The 16898-nt window shown below is 38.1% G+C and overlaps 1 protein-coding gene across 1 annotated transcript in view; it reads right to left on the bottom strand.

Moving 5' to 3' along the window:
* CA10 (carbonic anhydrase 10) overlaps nucleotides 1-16898 on the bottom strand; it is an 841230-nt gene that overhangs the window by 549502 nt on the left and 274830 nt on the right. The window lies entirely within an intron of this gene.

The raw sequence follows: 16898 nt of genomic DNA, 5'->3' as shown, positions 1-16898 counted from the left end.
GACATTTGTTGGCAAAGTAATGTCTCTGCCTTTTAATATGCTGTCTAAGTTGGTCATAACTTTTCTTCCAAGGAGCAAGTGTCTTAATTTCTTGGCTGCAGTCTCCATCAGCAGTGATCAGCAATCGCCATTAGAGCCCAAGAAAATAGTCTGTCAATGTTTCCACTGTTTCCCCATCTATTTGACATGAAGTGATGGAACCAGATGCCATGATCTTAGTTTTCTGAATGTTGAGTTTTAAGCCAACTTTTTCACTCTCCTCTTTCACTTTCTTTAAGAGTCTCATTAGTTCTTCTTCACTTTCTGTCATAAGGGTGGTGTTATCTACATATCTGAGGTTATTGATATTTCCCCCATGCAATCTTGTTTCCAGCTTGCGATTCATTCTGTTCAGCATTTCTCATGATGTACTCTGCATATAAGTTAAATAAGCAGGGTGATAATATACAGCCTTGACATGTTCCTTTCCCTATTTGGAACCAGTCCTGAATATTCATTGGAAGGACTGATGCTGAAGCTGAAACTCCAATACTTTGGGCACCTGATGGGAAGAACTGACTCATTTGAAAAGACCCTGATGCTGGAAAAGATTGACGACAGGAGAAGGGGATGAGATGGTTGGATGGCATCACTGGCTCAATGGACGTGAGTTTGAGTAAACTCCAGGAGTTAGTGATGGACAGGGAGGCCTGGTGTGCTGCAGTCCATGGGATCGCAAAAAGTCAGACACGACTGAGGAACTGAACTGAACTGAACCTATTCTCTTGGAAGGAGGCAACTCTTTACATTTTTTTATCTACTAGAAAGTTGGAAGAAAACCCAAATCCAGAAGTAATCAGAGGTGATGAATTACTGATAGCTATGAACATAAACCAGTGCTTCCTGGTAGCTCAGACAGTTAGGAATCTGCCTGCAATGCAGGAGACCCAGATTAGATCCCTAGGTTGGGAAGATCCCCTGGAGAACAGAATGGCAACCCACTCCATTATTCTTGCCTAGAGATTTCCAGGGTCAGACCATGGGGTCAAAAAGAGTTGGACACAATAGAGCAACTAACACACACACACACACACATATGAACATATACCAACAGACCCTTAGTGTAATGATGAAGTGTTAATATCATGGAATAAGAAGAAGTTATGAGCATAAGAGGCACTCAGTTGATATTGGTTCAGAAAGTAAATAAGAGAGTAGATTAATGTTTGGGGAAAAAAAGAAGGAATCAGGGTAAAATGTTAAAGGGTCAAAGGTCTTTATATGCTGTTATAAATGGAGACTTGGCCTAATGGTTTATTGTTAAGTGCTAACTCAATTCTAGGCCCTGTTTCAGTTTAATCCTCACAACAGTCCTATAATGTGAATTATTTAACAGGTGAGGAAACAAGCTCAGGGAGATTGTTTCAAAGCTAGTATGAAGTCAGGCCTGGATTCAATGCCAGGCAATCTGGCTCTGTAACCTGCATCTCTTAAACTTAAAACTCCATGTGATATCACTCACCTTGATTCTTGAACTTTACATAAACATACAAACCAAATGTCCAAATAACTGGTTAGGGACCTCACACCAGAGATTTGGGTTAAATAAAGCTATGTGAGATCCAGCGATTTGCATTATCAACAAGCAGCACAGGTGCTTACAATGCAGGTTGTTCATAGACCATAAAAATTGCAAACAAACAAACAAATCAGCTGACAAAATTAACATATAATGAGGGAAAATTGGTCTTCTAAATTCACAGCAATGCAATCTGAATAATGATAGCTTAATGGGTTGGTTGATAAGGAGGAATAAATCAAAGAAACTAACATTCAGATTTTGCTTCCTGTCCTGTCACATGAGAGAAGCACAGAGGGGTATTTCTCAGTGGAGGTAGCAATATTTCACCAGAACTTGTAGCCCTTAAGTTTAGTCATCTTCTTTTGTTCTAATTCCTTTTCCATCAAGGAAACCTCAATAAACATTCCCAAATTTCAGAATCTCAAAAAAGAAAAATGGTTTAGCTATTGGGGGCAGGGTTTGGGGAGTGGGTTTCCCAATTTCCCCATTATAAAGTTGACTACCAAGATGACTTATTCATCATCCTGTGCTATTTTCATGAGAAACAGCAAGTCCCAAAGGCCAGATGAGCTGTGGATATACCAGGAATATTATGCTTCCTGATTTGAGAATCTGTGCATCAGCCTTGAGGGTTTGACCAATATGTGGACTCTGACATGCATTATCAGCAACCAGGTCCCACCTCAACTTTACCAGAAGAGAGTTTATACTTATTAATATTATTAGTTTAGAAACCACAAACTATATTTAAAAATCAAACATAATCTGTGAATAGGTCTTCACCAGAACATAATGCATAATAATGAGGCACTAAAAAAAAACATAAATGCACAACAATAGTAGGGAAAATTTTTAATAAATAAGGTATATCCACATAAAGAATATTTATATATTCTTTAACATAAATTTTATATAGACTATTGTTTGAAATACATAAAAAAATTTGCAATGAAGTGGAAGACAAACCAAAATCTGGATAGAACTTATCTCTGGATAGTCCAATTATAGGTGAATATTACTGTATATGCAAATATGTCCATATGTCCCAAGCTTTTCACAATGAGCAGGTTGTATTTTCACAATTAAAAAAAAAAAAATTAAAGACTGCTTGTTTGGGCCAAATTTTAATCCTTCCAAGAATTATCTGTTAAACTGTTTTATAACATCTGTTTTCAATGTGGCAAGATAAAGAAAGACTGCCTGCCTGGACTCACTTTCCAAATTTCTTGGCTAACTGTAAAGATCTGAGTATAGCCAGGAATATAATGCAAATGATAATCTTCCCTTTGTGTAAGAATGGAGAGAAACAACAGTCATACTTTGCAATTGCCAAACAGGAGACATGAGAAACCTCAATATATTGAGCAAGATTTCTTTCCGTTTATCTCTGCCCTTAGGCATAAGAAGTTAATAGGGATTTAGCTAATTGGCTGGTTTTCATCATAATTGGCTAACAAATCTTTTCCAATCTCAAGAAAAACCAAAGAGGAGGAAATAATAACAGGAGGTTTCAGAAAAGCCTGCATTTTATCTTTCAGGAGGTGTGAAGTCCTTAGGCTCAGAGTATTAGCTCCCCAGAAAGTGGAGGTTCCATTAAGGAAGGGATAAATGTCACTGACATACACACCAGGCCTTCTAGCCCCCTTGAAGAAAAACTGAAACTTATGGCACACACTTGATTTTATTCTACTACTAAATTCAGCTTAAGCAAACATGGACTCGTTCTGGACTGAGCATAGAAGATTCAGGATAGCTGAGGCACTTGTACCTTGTGAGTACCAGGGACTTCCAGAAGATGCAAGTTAAGCTCATCTCAACTAAATTTACTCTTTCTTTCCCCAAACCACTTACTTAGCAATTTAATGTAGAGATTATCATCTCATTTCCTGGTCTATCATCCAACTCTCAGTATCAACTCACTTTGTTTGGCCAGCATTCCACACAATTTTGAGGTAGGATAAATTGGCTTTCCACACCTTTTCACCAATCTTTTAAACCTCATTCTGTCCTGTATTTGTGTTTCCCTTCCTCACTTCCTTTCAGACTACTTCTCTTGCTTCCAGTAACAGGTATTACAAACAGTCTGAGCACTTATGATCAGAAATGCACAAATACCCTCCTAGAAGGGGTGGCAGAATGCTTCAAAATGGTGCTAGATCAGAAATCCAGGCCAGATAAGGACTGTATTCCACTATCCAAAAATTATGACAGGAAAAGTAAAAATAATAAAACTAGGCAAAGTAGAAGAGAATAAGGAAAGAAAGACCATATGGTAAAAAGATATGAAAGAGCATATGGTAAAAAGACTACCAACAGTGACCTCAAGACCAGCTGAAAAAGGCTTTAAGCCTCAGGCCATATGCCATTAGTGCAAGTGAAAGGACTCCAAGGACAGCAGGAAGAATCCCAGGATTTGTACAAAATGAAGAATGAAGTCTCTTCTATGTTATCTATTTCTGTTGCTTCTATAAATCTTTTTAACCTCCTGAAACTCTAAAGTAACCATCCATTGAGAAGTCTCATAATACTCACTCTCCCTGCTTTCCTTTCCCTGCATTTGGATCTAAATGCTTCATTGCCTATGGTACACTGCTGCTGCTGCTGCTGCTAAGTAGCTTCAGTAGTGTCCAACTCTGTGCAACCCTATAGATGGCAGCCCACCAGGCTCCTCCATCCCTGGGATTCTCCAGGCAAGAACACTGGAGTGGGTTGCCATTTCCTTCTCCAGTGCATGAAAGTGAAAAGTGAAAGTGAAGCCTCTCAGTCATGTCCGACTCATTGCGACCCCATGGACTACAGCCTACCAGGCTCCTCCATCCATGGGATTTTCCAGGCAAGGGTACTGGCGTGAGTTGCCATTGCCCTCTCCGTTATGGTACACTAGGGCCTTGTTAATGTAGATTTCAAGACCCTCCACTCTCGGGAAGCAGCCTTATCTCCCACTGCTCTTCTTCATGCAGCTTGACCTCCAACTAAACAAGAACTCTGTCATTCTCTGTGTGTCCTGGGGATTTCCTTTCTTCACTGTACTGTGCTCTCTGCCTATATGCCTACTTACTAAAAATATACTCATTCTCCAAGGAATTACCCTCAATATTTCTTTCTGCCTTGTGAAATTGTATTATCTTCTTTCTCTGAAATTCTATCAGAGCTGTTATCCAACACCTCTCCTATGCCCCCTTCTTATAATGTCTCATAAAATGGCAGAAACATTTTTTATGTCCTAATATCTTTTTAGCTTATATGGCAACCCACTCCAGTATTTTTTCCTGTAAAATCCCATGGGCAGAGGAGCCTGGTGGGCTGCGGTCCATGGGGTCACTATGAGTCAGGCACGACTGAGCAACTTCACTTTCACTTTTCACTTTCCTGCATTGCAGAAGGAAATGGCAACCCGCTCCAGTGTTCTTGCCTGGAGAATCCCAGCGACAGGGAAGCCTGGTGGGCTGCCGTCTACGGGATCGCAGAGAGTCAGACACGACTGAAGCAACTTAGCAGCAGCAGCAGTGGTAACAAAATATTAATTGATTGATGAATGAATGAGAAATCCTGACCACAGATGCTGAGTAAATGCTACCATACCACACTGATGGCTCTCTTTTCTTATTTTTGCTCTCATATGCACACTAATGGGTTGCCAGGCAGTGCTAGTGGTATCTGCCAATGCTCAGGACATAAGAGACAAGGGTTCAATCCGTGGGTTGGGAAGATCCTCTGGAGGAGGGTTTGCAACCCACTCTGGTATTCTTGCTTAGAGAATCCCATGAACACAGGAGCCTGGCAGGCTACAGTTCATAAGGTTGCAAAGAGTTGGACATGACTGAAGCAACATAGCATGCACACACATGCATGCACACTTATATATACTCATGCATTTCTGCCAGTGAGAATAATTTGGATATCTTAGTCAAAAAATAAAATATTAATAAGAACAAGGTAAAACATTAAAAAAAAAAAGTTAATGCTTCCATTGTCTCATATAGAACAGATTTTTTTCTACCTAGGCTTTAAAATATAATTACTCATGAATTTCTGTGTATTACATCCATTTTGTTCCACACAGAGCTTTGGGCACTTTTTACAATGCAAAATCTTGATTTTAAGATGTATCTTCATATGACAAAAAATAAGTCAAAGACTTTGTCTAGACTTTCTGAACCACCTTTTTCTGTGGATGGTAAGAGGTATTTCAGGAAAAAGCATCCCTGATTTCTGTAGAGTGGCAACTGGGAAGACCTCAGTAAACATAATGGAGGTTCACCTGCCTAAGTTTTGTAAACAGAGCATATATTATTGCTGGTGTAGACATGACCTTGTGGATCTCTTTGCAGACTATATCCGTGCTGTACAAGTATCGCTATACATTTGTAAAGTCACATTAAAGCAGGGAAATTTTTCTCCCAGGAAATAGACAGATGTTTAACTTCACTGCATATGACACCATAGTCTGAATTCTTCATGTTAGGACAGGGATCCTTTTTCAAACTAGATTAAAATTGTGTATGCATACTTTTAACAACACAGCACTTTGTAGCATAAAGTCATTTACCCCTTTCCTACTAAAAACTTCCTGCTCTTTCTTTCAAGCCCCTCTTGTACCCCATGGTACACCTATTAGAGCTTGGTAATCATGAGATGATGCAGCAACTGTCTGTGATGATATACTTCAGCTTCTCTGAGAACTTTTTAACATTTTGGTTGCAAATTCCTAAAAAATAACATAGCATATTTATTTTTAATTGTACAAGAGTCTGTCTCCGGAAAAATATCAAACATGTCTTTTCCAAAGATACTAGGAAGGCTTAAGAAATTCAAGGAAAAGGAAAAGGCGGGTGGGGTTTAGACCAAGCATGCACATCTATAATTATTCTCAGGGGCTTTGGCACACAATAAACAGATCCATCTCTCTGCTAACAGGGATAACTGTCCTTCAGAAATTCAAATAGAAGGGACCCTGGAAACTGAGCTAGACCTGACTTTAGGCACTGTACAATTTATTTTAATGTGGGGATTGAGCAACAACCCCAATACCGCTGGGGCTTGACATGAGACACTCACTTGTGTGAAGGCCTTGCAGCTTCGAATCTGCTTTTTCACACTCTGCCTGTGGCACTGCTGCTGGGCTCCAATAGTACCTTCTGTGATTTACCAGCTCACTTCTGTAGACAATGCTTATAGGGAGATTTAAAAGGAAATGTGAAGGGCCCTCTCCTTCTGGTTTTCATCCTGTTCCAGTTACCATTACCTCAGGGATGTGGCTGTGCTCTATAAGTAGGCATTTGGTTCCACGTTGCAGGCCTTCTCTCACACACTCCTAGATCCAGCTTTATCACATTCCCCTAGAGATACAAACACTAACAAGCCAGCAGCACTCCCCAGAGGTCTGGAGTACCATTTCACCAGAACCTCTTCTGAGCTTGAAAGTCCTCAACAGTAAGCCCTACCTACTCAGAGCCCCCAGTTTGGTTACCTCATCTGTTAGGCTTCTAATTTCTCATCCCATCTTTCTCTCTGTTCTCCCAGTCCTGGATCATTAGTTTTTTTTGTTTGTTTGTTTGTTTGTTTTTCTTATTATGACTCTTAAGAAACACCAGGGTTTCTTTTTCCCCTTTCCAACTCTCTGATTAAACAATTATTTCATATTAAATTTTCTATGTTTATATTATTATGTGGTTTGTATTTTCTTGACTGTACCTTAATAGATATTTATTATTTATAATTGAGTTGCACAGATTTTTACTATATTTCTGATATTGTATTTATATTTTAGATGGTATATTCATGTGCTAAAACTGTACAGGAAATCTGCATTTGTTAAACAAAAACAACACATTATTGATCAATATCACTGTCCTGAAAGATGTCCATGATATACTGAGTGATAAAAGCAATTTTTTTTGTTTTTATAATTGGCAAGTATATGTTATATAGCTAGAGAAAAACAAAAGAAATAATTTTAAAAGATACTGTCAACTCTAAAAGAATATTTTATTATTCCTGTTAAATCCCTTTAATATATGTAATCAGGACAGTATAATATATATTTTTGCTGCTACTTAGCTGAAACTACAATAACTATAAAGCACTTAAGGACAGAATAAATAAAAAAGAGTCAATATATAATAAACAATGCAATAAATGATATGAAAAACACTCTGGAGGGAATAAATAGTAGATTAACGGAGGCAGAAGATAAGATTAGTGAGGTAGAAGATAGAATGGTAGAAATAAATGAATCAGAGAGGAAAAAACAAAAACAAATTAAAAGAAATGAGGACAATCTCAGAGATCTCCAGGACAATGTTAAACGCCCCAACATTCAAATCATAGGAGTTCCAGTAGAAGAAGACAAAAAGAAAGACCATGAGAAAATACTTGAGGAGATAATAGTTGAAAACTTCCCTAAAATGGTGAAGAAAATCATCACCCACGTCCAAGAAACCCAGAGAGTCCCAAACAGGATAAACCCAAGGCGAAAAATGGCAAGACACATGTTAATCAAATTAACAAAGATCAAACACAAAGAACAAATATTAAAAGCTATTCTTTCAATAGAAACTCTTCAGGCCAGGAGGGAATGGCAGGACATACTTAAAGTGATGAAAGAAAATAACCTGCAGCCCAGATGACTGTACCCAGCAAGGATCTCATTCAAATATGAAGGAGAAATCAAAAGTTTCACAGACAAGCAAAAGCTGAGAGAATTCAGCACCACGAAACCAGCTCTCCAACAAATGCTAAAGAATCTTCTCTAGACAGGAAACACAAAAAGGGTGTATAAACTCAAACCCAAAACAATAAAGTAAATAGCAACAGGATCATACTTATCAGTAATTACCTTAAATGTAAATGGTTTGAATGTCCCAACCAAAAGACAAAGAGTGACTGAATGGATACAAAACCAAGACCTCTATATATGCTGTCTACAAGAGACCCACCTCAAAACAAGGGACACATACAGATTGAAAGTGAAGGGCTGGAAAAAGATATTCCACTCAAATAGACCAAAGAAAGCAGGAGAAGCAATACTCATATCAGATAAAATAGACTTTAAAACAAAGGCTGTGAAAAGAGACAAAGAAGGACACTACATAATGATCAAAGCATCAATCCAAGAAGAAGATATAACAATTATAAATATATATGCACCCAATAGAGGAGCACCACAATATGTAAGACAAATGCTAACAAGTATGAAAGGGGAAATTAATAATAACACAATAATAATGGGAGACTTTAATACCCCCACTCACACCTATGGATAGATCAACTAAACAGAAAATTAACAAGGAAACACAAACTTTAAATGATATAATAGACCAGTTACACCTAATTGATATCTATAGGACATTTCACACCAAAACAATGAATTTCACCTTTTTCTCAAGTGCACACGGAACTTTCTCCAGGATAGATCACATCCTGGGCCATAAATCTAGCCTTGGTAAAATAAAAAAATAAAAATAAAAAAAAAAAAAAGGAAATAATTCCAATCATCTTTTTTGACCACAATGCACTAAGATTACATCTCAATTACAGGAGAAAAACTATTAAAAATTCCACCATATGGAGGCTGAACAACACACTGCTGAATAACCAACAAATCACAGAAGAAATCAAAAAAGAAATCAAAATATGCATAGAAGCGAATGAAATGAAAACACAACAATCCAAAGCCTGTGGGACACTGTAAAAGCAGTGCTAAAGGGAAGGCTCAAAGCAATATAGGCATACCTCAAGAAACAAGAAAAAAGTCAAATAAATAACCTAACTCTATTCCAAAGCAACTAGAAAAGGAAGAAATGAAGAACCCTAGGGTTAGTAGAAGGAAAGAAATCTTAAAAATTAGGGCATAAATAAATGCAAAAGAAATGAAAGAGACCATAGCAAAATCAACAAAGCCAAAAGCTGGGTCTTTGAGAGGATAAATAAAATTGACCAACCATTAGCCAAACTCACCAAGAAACAAAGGGAGAAAAATCAAATCAATAAAATTATAAATGAAAATGGAGAGATCACAACAGACAACACATAAATACAAAGGATCATAAGAGACTACTATTGGCAATTATATACAAATAAAATGGACAACGTGGAAGAAATGGACAAATTCTTAGAAAAGTATAACTTTCCAAAACTGAACCAGGAAGAAATAGAAAATCTTAACAGACCCATCACAAGCACAGAAATTGAAACTGCAATCAGAAATCTTCCAGCAAACAAAAGCCCAGGTCGAGATGGCTTCACAGCTGAATTCTACCGAAAATTTAGAGAAGAGGTAACACCCATCCTGCTCAAACTCTTCCAGAAAACTGCAGAGGAAGGTAAACATCCAAACTCATTCTATGAGGCCACCATCACCCTAATACCAAAACCTGACAAATAGGCCACAAAAAAAGAAAACTACAGGCCAATATCACTGATGAACATAGATGCAAAAATCCTTAACAAAATTCTACCAATCAGAATCCAACAACATATTAAAAAGATCATATATCATGACCAAGTGGGCTTTATCCCAGGGATGCAAGGATTCTTCAATATCCACAAATCAATCAATGTAATATACCACATTAACAACTTAAAAAAAAAAAAAAGCCATATTATTATCTCAATAGATGCAGAGAAAGCCTTTGACAAAATTCAACATCCATTTATGATAAAAAACTCTCCAGAAATCAGGAATAGAAGGAACATACCTCAACATGATAAAAGCTATATATGACAAACCCACAGCAAACATTATCCTCAATGGTGAAAAGTTGAAAGCATTTCCCCTAAAGTCAGGAACAAGACAAGGGTGCCCACTTTCACCACTACTATTCAACATAATTTTGGAAGTTTTGGCCACAGCAATCAGAGCAGAAAAAGAAATAAAAGGAATTCAGAATGGAAAAAAAAGAAGTAAAACTCTGTTTGCAGATGACATGATTCTCTGCATAGAAAACCCTAAAGACTCCACCAGAAAATTACTACAGCTAATCAATGAATATAGTAAAGTTGCAGGATATAAAATCAACAAACAGAAATCACTTGCATTTATATACACTAATAATGAGAAAATAGAAAGAGAAATTAAGGAAACAATTCCATTCACCACTGCAATGAAAAGAATAAAATACTTAGGAACATATCTACCTAAAGAAACTAAAGACCTATATATAGAAAACTATAAGACACTGGTGAAAGAAATCAAAGAGGACACAAATAGATGGAGAAATATACCATGTTCATGGATTGGAAGAATCAATATAGTGAAAATGAGTATACTACCCAAAGCAATCTATAGATTCAATGCAATCCATATCAAGCTACCAATGGTATTTTTCACAGAACTAGAACAAATAATTTCACAATTTGTATGGAAAAACAAAAAAACCTCGAATAGCCAAAGTAATCTTGAGAAAGAAGAATGGAACTGGAGGAATCAACCTGGCTGACTTCAGGCTCTACTACAAAGCCAAAGTCATTAAGACAATATGGTACCGGCACAAAGACAGAAATATAGATCAATGGAACAAAATAGAAAGTCCAGAGATAAATCCATGCACCTATGGACACCTTAGTTTTGACAAAGGAGGCAAGAATATACAATGGATTAACGACAATCTCTTTAACAAGTGGTGCTGGGAAAACTGGTCAACCACTTGTAAAAAAATGAAACCAGAATACTTTTTAACACCATACACTAAAATAAACTCAAAATGAATTAAAGATCTAAACACAAGACCAGAAACTATACAATTCCTAGAGGACAACATAGGCAAAACATGCTCCGACATAAATTACAGCAGGATCCTCTATGACCCACCTCCCAGAATATTGGAAATAAAAGCAAAAATAAACAAATGGGACCTAATTAAACTTAAAAGCTTCTGCACAACAAAGGAAACTATAAGCAAGGTGAAAAGACAGCCTTCAGAATGGGAGAAAATAATAGCAAATGAAGCAACGGACAAAGAATTAATCTCAAAAATTATACAAGCAACTCCTGCAGCTCAATTCCAGAAAAATAAACCACCCAAACAAAACATGGGCCAAAGAACTAAACAGATATTTCTCTAAAGAAGACATACAGATGGCTAACAAACACATGAAAAGATGCTCAACATCACTCATTATCAGAGAAATGCAAATCAAAACCACAATGAGTTACCATTTCACGCCAGTCAGAATGGCTGCTATCCACAAGTCTACAAGCTATAAATGCTGGAGAGGGTGTGGAGAAAAGGGAACCCTCTTAGAATCTTGGTAGGAATGCAAACTAGTACAGCCACTATGGAGAACAGTGTGGAGATTCCTTAAAAAACTGGAAATAGAACTGCCTTATGACCAAGCAATCCCACTGCTGGGCATACACACCAAGGAAACCAGAATTGAAAGAGACACGTGTACCCCAATGTTCATCGCAGCACTGTTTATAATAGCCAGGCCATGGAAGCAACCTAGATGTCCATCAGCAGACGAATGGATAAGAAAGCAGTGGTACATATACACAATGGAATATTACTCAGCCATTAAAAAAGAAAACATTTGAATCAGTTCTAACAAGGTGGATGAAACTGGAGCCTATTATACAGAGTGAAGTAAGCCAGAAAGAAAAACACCAATACAGTGTACTAACACATATATATGGAATTTAGAAAGATGGTAACGATAACCCTGTATGCAAGACAGCAAAAGAGACATGTATAGAACAGTCTTTTGGAATCTGGGAGAGGGTGAGGGTGGGATGATTTGGGAGAATGGCATTCAAACATGTATAATATCATATGTGAAATGAATCGTCAGTCCAGGTTCGATGCATGATACAGGATGCTCGGGGCTGGTGCACAGGGATTACCCAGAGGGATGGTATGTTCAGGGAGGTGGTTGGGAGGGGGTTCAGGATGGAGAACACATGTACACCCATGGTGGACTCATGTTGATGTATGGAAAAACCAATACAATATTGTAAAGTAAGTTGCCTCCAATTAAAATAAATAAATTTTTTTAAAAAGCAGTTAAAGTACATTTTTTGGATATTTTTTGCCACAATTTGAAACTCTAAACATTTATACATGTGTGATTGAAAGGCATGCATGCTACTACTTCTAAAGTTTAACTTTTTTGCTAAATATAGCTAATAATAACCCATACTAGAGTTCATAGCTGAGAAGAATTTGCAAAAACTTTGATTATAGTGTCACTTAAATGTCTATTTTCAAGATCATTCATGAATTAAATTTTAACTCTGAGCATCTGCCTTCAATCAAGCTGTGAGTTCCTGACAGAAAATGACAATGTTTAAATATTTTCATTATGTTTAAAATTTCTACATCTTGATTCCTGTGTCAAAATTTCAACTTAGAGCTATGTGGATGAGGCTCTCAGGCAGATGTGGCAAGGTTATCTGTGAATGTGGACAAGATCCCACATTAAAATATGTCGATTTAGTGTGCAAGCCAAAATAGAACTCCTTATTAAGACACCTGACCTTCAACACATGATAAAGCAGGAGGAAAGCAGGAGGTAGGAAAGCTAAGCTCTGAATAGGAACTTTAGGAGACTTGAGTTCAAGGCCATGTTCTTTGGTGTAACTTTGGGCTAATCTTAATCTGTGAAAATGGTGTTGGACTAGTAGAGCACTGTTGCCCCTTTGAAACTTTTATATAAGCTATTTTAATAATAAGTTTATTTACCTGCAATATCTTAAAGCAACTCAGTGGTTGCCAAAATTTTGGGTAGTGTTGCCCTATCAGTGACAAAGCAACATTTAGCATGCAAACCCATTATAAATCAGTTCATTTCAGTTCAGTCGCTAAATCATATCCGACTCTTTGTGATTCCATGGCTGTAGCATGCCAGGCCTCCCTGTCCATCACCAACTCCCGGAGTTTACTCAAAATCATGTTCATTATAAATACTTATTCATAAATTAAATTGATATACTATTATACTAATTATTACAGGCATTGGGTATCTTCTAAGACACTATTTACTAACCAACATTCTCTCTCGTTCATCTGTACCCATATCAACCTCATGAGTGACCCCTGACCCTGCCAAACATGTTTTTACATCATAGTTTCTAACCTTGTTCCCTCTCCTACAGTTAGGCACTCAGTTCACATGCTCATCTACTTGATATCTTTCCTGAAATACCACTTTCTCGTGACCACTGTGTTAAAATTTAAAACCTTTCCCCATGCCCTCCTTGCGCTACTTCTCCCCCTTTTCCTCCTTGGCTTATTACTCTCCTGAGTACTTTGCTGTGTGTATTCTCCATTTACCTTAACATTACCTCCTCCCCCTCCTCTGCCTTTTTCCATGCCTTGGGAAGCTGTCCTGTATCTACCAGGCTCCTTTGCACTCTGGCTTCTAGTTGACTGTTGCCAGTAGAAGGCACTAGTAGGTACAAGAAGGCAAGAGTGGAGAGAAGACCAGACATTTATCCCTTCAGCATTTATCTCTGCAGGGTCACGATTTGGAAAATGGCTGTTTTCCTCTCCCAAAGCCACACCTCTTGTTGGGTGTCCTTCTATGTCCTCATCTGTTGGGATGACTTAGGACATTACCTGCTCCCATGAGGGAGGTAGCTTCCTACTCTTGGTAGCCCCTAGGGAGGCTCACCATTTCCTTTTACTTTCTCTTAAACCCTGATCTTCCTGACCCAGGGATGGATCTTGCATCTCCTGCATCTCCTTCATAGGCAGGTGCCTACATTACCACTGAGACACCTGGGAAGCCACAAACTCCGCCTAGCTCTCCATACATAGCTCTTCATTAAACTCTCCGTAATTACTTACATTTGAGTGTGCCAACTTTTTCTTTCCAGGAACCTGACAACCAGTATTTATATTGATAATCTGTTTTCTCTCATTAGAATGCAACATTCCTGAGGGAAGAGATATTTTCATCTACTTTTATTGTTGCTATTTGTTGCCTCATCCTTGGTCCCTAGCTTATCATAGGCATTTAAGCTGTTGACAAATAAATGAATAATAGTCTCCTCCTGGATTCCTATGGTTTGTCTTGCACATTCCATTTTTGAAATTACTAGATTAAGATTCAAATATATATTTTTTTTTCTTTGCCTGATTTACCAACTGGATTAATTTAGCATAAACCCATCTAATACAAAATTCTATTTTAAAACCACAAAAACAAATATAATTTAGTATCTAATCCCTCTGGAAGAAAACACTTGTTTCCCACAATATTCCTATAATAAGGGCTCCAACAGATACTAAGTCAGTCATGGGAAAGACTTTATTAGTTCACCTTTCTGGCATGTCTATGAGTTAACAGATTAGTTTTCTCCCTCCTGATTTCTGCTTTAAGATCTTGTCTTTCTTTCTTCCAATAATGAAGGTAAAACCTGCTTCAGAAAGTAAAGATTTGACTGACACACTTTATCTCTATTCACAGCAGAAGTAATTACCTCAGTATCCCCAACTAAGCTACTTAATTTGCATAATAAGCTCAATTATTTAATTAATTTACAAAATCTAGGACATAGCTGCCTGGATCAGATGTAACAATAGTCTTCAGGAGCAATACCCCTTAGAGCAGAATGGTTAATTAAACAGAGGTTTTAAAAAATTAGAAAACCATATAAATCCATTTTTGAACTTCATTATGAACATTTTTAGGTCTTTATAGAACTGTTCAACTTCAGCTTCTTCAGCGTTACTGTTTGGGGCATAGACTTGGATTACCATGATATTTGGGCTTCCTTGGTGGATATTAAATGGTTTGCCTTAGAAACGAACAGACATCATTCTGTTGTTTTTGAGATTGCATCCAAGTACTGCATTTCAAACTCTTTTGTTGACTATGATGGCTACTCTATTTCTTCTAAGGGATTCTTGCCCACAGTAGTAGATATAATGGTCATCTGAGTTAAATTTACCGCTACCAGTCCATTTTAGTTTGCTGATTCCTAGAATGTCAACGTTCACTCTTGCCATCACCTGTTTGACCACTCCCAATTTGCCTTGATTCATGGACCTGACATTTCAGGTTCCTATGCAATATTGCTCTTTACAGCATAGGACCTTGCTTTCATCACCAGTCACATCCACAACTGGGTGTTGTCTTTGCTTTGGCTCCATTACTTCATTTTTTTCTGGAGTTATTTCTCCACTGATCTCCAGTAGCATATTGGGTACCTACTGACCAGGAAGCTCATCTTTCAGTGTACGAACTTATTTTCTTTCCATACTGTTCATGGAGTTCTCAAAGCAAGAATACTGAAGTGGTTTGCCATTCCTTTCTCCAGCAGACCACATTCTGTCACGCCTCTACACCATGACCCGCCCATCTTAGGTGGCTCCACAGAGCATGGTTTAGTTTCATTGAGTTAGACAAGGCTGTGGTCCACGTGATCAGATTGGCTACTTGTCTGTGACTGTGCCTGTGATGGTTCTATGAAGACCTGGTGCTGCTGCTGGTAAGTCGCTTCAGTCGTGTCCGACTCTGTGCGACCCCAGAGACGGCAGCCCACCAGGCTCCCCCATCCCTGGGATTTTCCAGGCAAGAACACTGGAGTGAGTTTCCATTTCCTTCTCCAATGCATAAAAGTGAAAAGCGAAAGTGAAGTTGCACAGTCGTGTCCGACTCTTTGCGACCCCATGGACTGCAGCCCACCAGGCTCCTCCGTCCATGGGATCCTCCAGACAAGAGTACTGGAGTGGGGTGCCGTTGCCTTCTCCTACAAGACCTTTTAGAACTAACACCAAAAAAGTTGTCCTTTTCATTATATGGGACTGGAATGCAAAACGAGGAAGTCAAGAAACACCTGGAGTAACAGGCAAATTTGGCCTTGGAGTAGAGAATGAAGTGGGGCAAAGGCTAATAGAGTTTTGCAAAGAGAACGCACTGGGCACAGCAAACACCCTCTTCCAACAACACAAGAGAAGACTCTACACATGGACATCATCAGATGGCCAACACCAAAATTAGATTTATTATATTCTTTGCAGCCAAAGATGGAGAAGCTCTATACAGTCAGCAAAAACAAAACTGGGAGCTGACAGTGCTCAGATCATGAACTCCTTATTGCCAAATTTAGACTTAAATTGAATATGGTGTGGAAAACCACTAGACCATTCAGGTATGACCTAAAATCAAATCCTTTATGATTATACAGTGGAAGTGAGATAGATTTAAGGGACTAGATCTGATGCTTGATGAACTATGGACGGAGGTTAATGACACTGTACAGGAGACAGGTATCAAGATCATCCCCAAGAAGAAGAAATGCAAAAAAGCAAAATGGCTGTCTGCAGAGGCCTTATAAATAGCCGTGAAAAGAAGAGAAGTGAAAAGAAAAGGAGAAAAGGAAAGTTATACC

This window comes from Bubalus kerabau, chromosome 4 (assembly GCF_029407905.1).
Source record: "Bubalus kerabau isolate K-KA32 ecotype Philippines breed swamp buffalo chromosome 4, PCC_UOA_SB_1v2, whole genome shotgun sequence".
Classification (NCBI taxonomy): Eukaryota; Metazoa; Chordata; class Mammalia; order Artiodactyla; family Bovidae; genus Bubalus; species Bubalus kerabau.
This window is presented reverse-complemented; position numbering and strand designations above follow the sequence as displayed.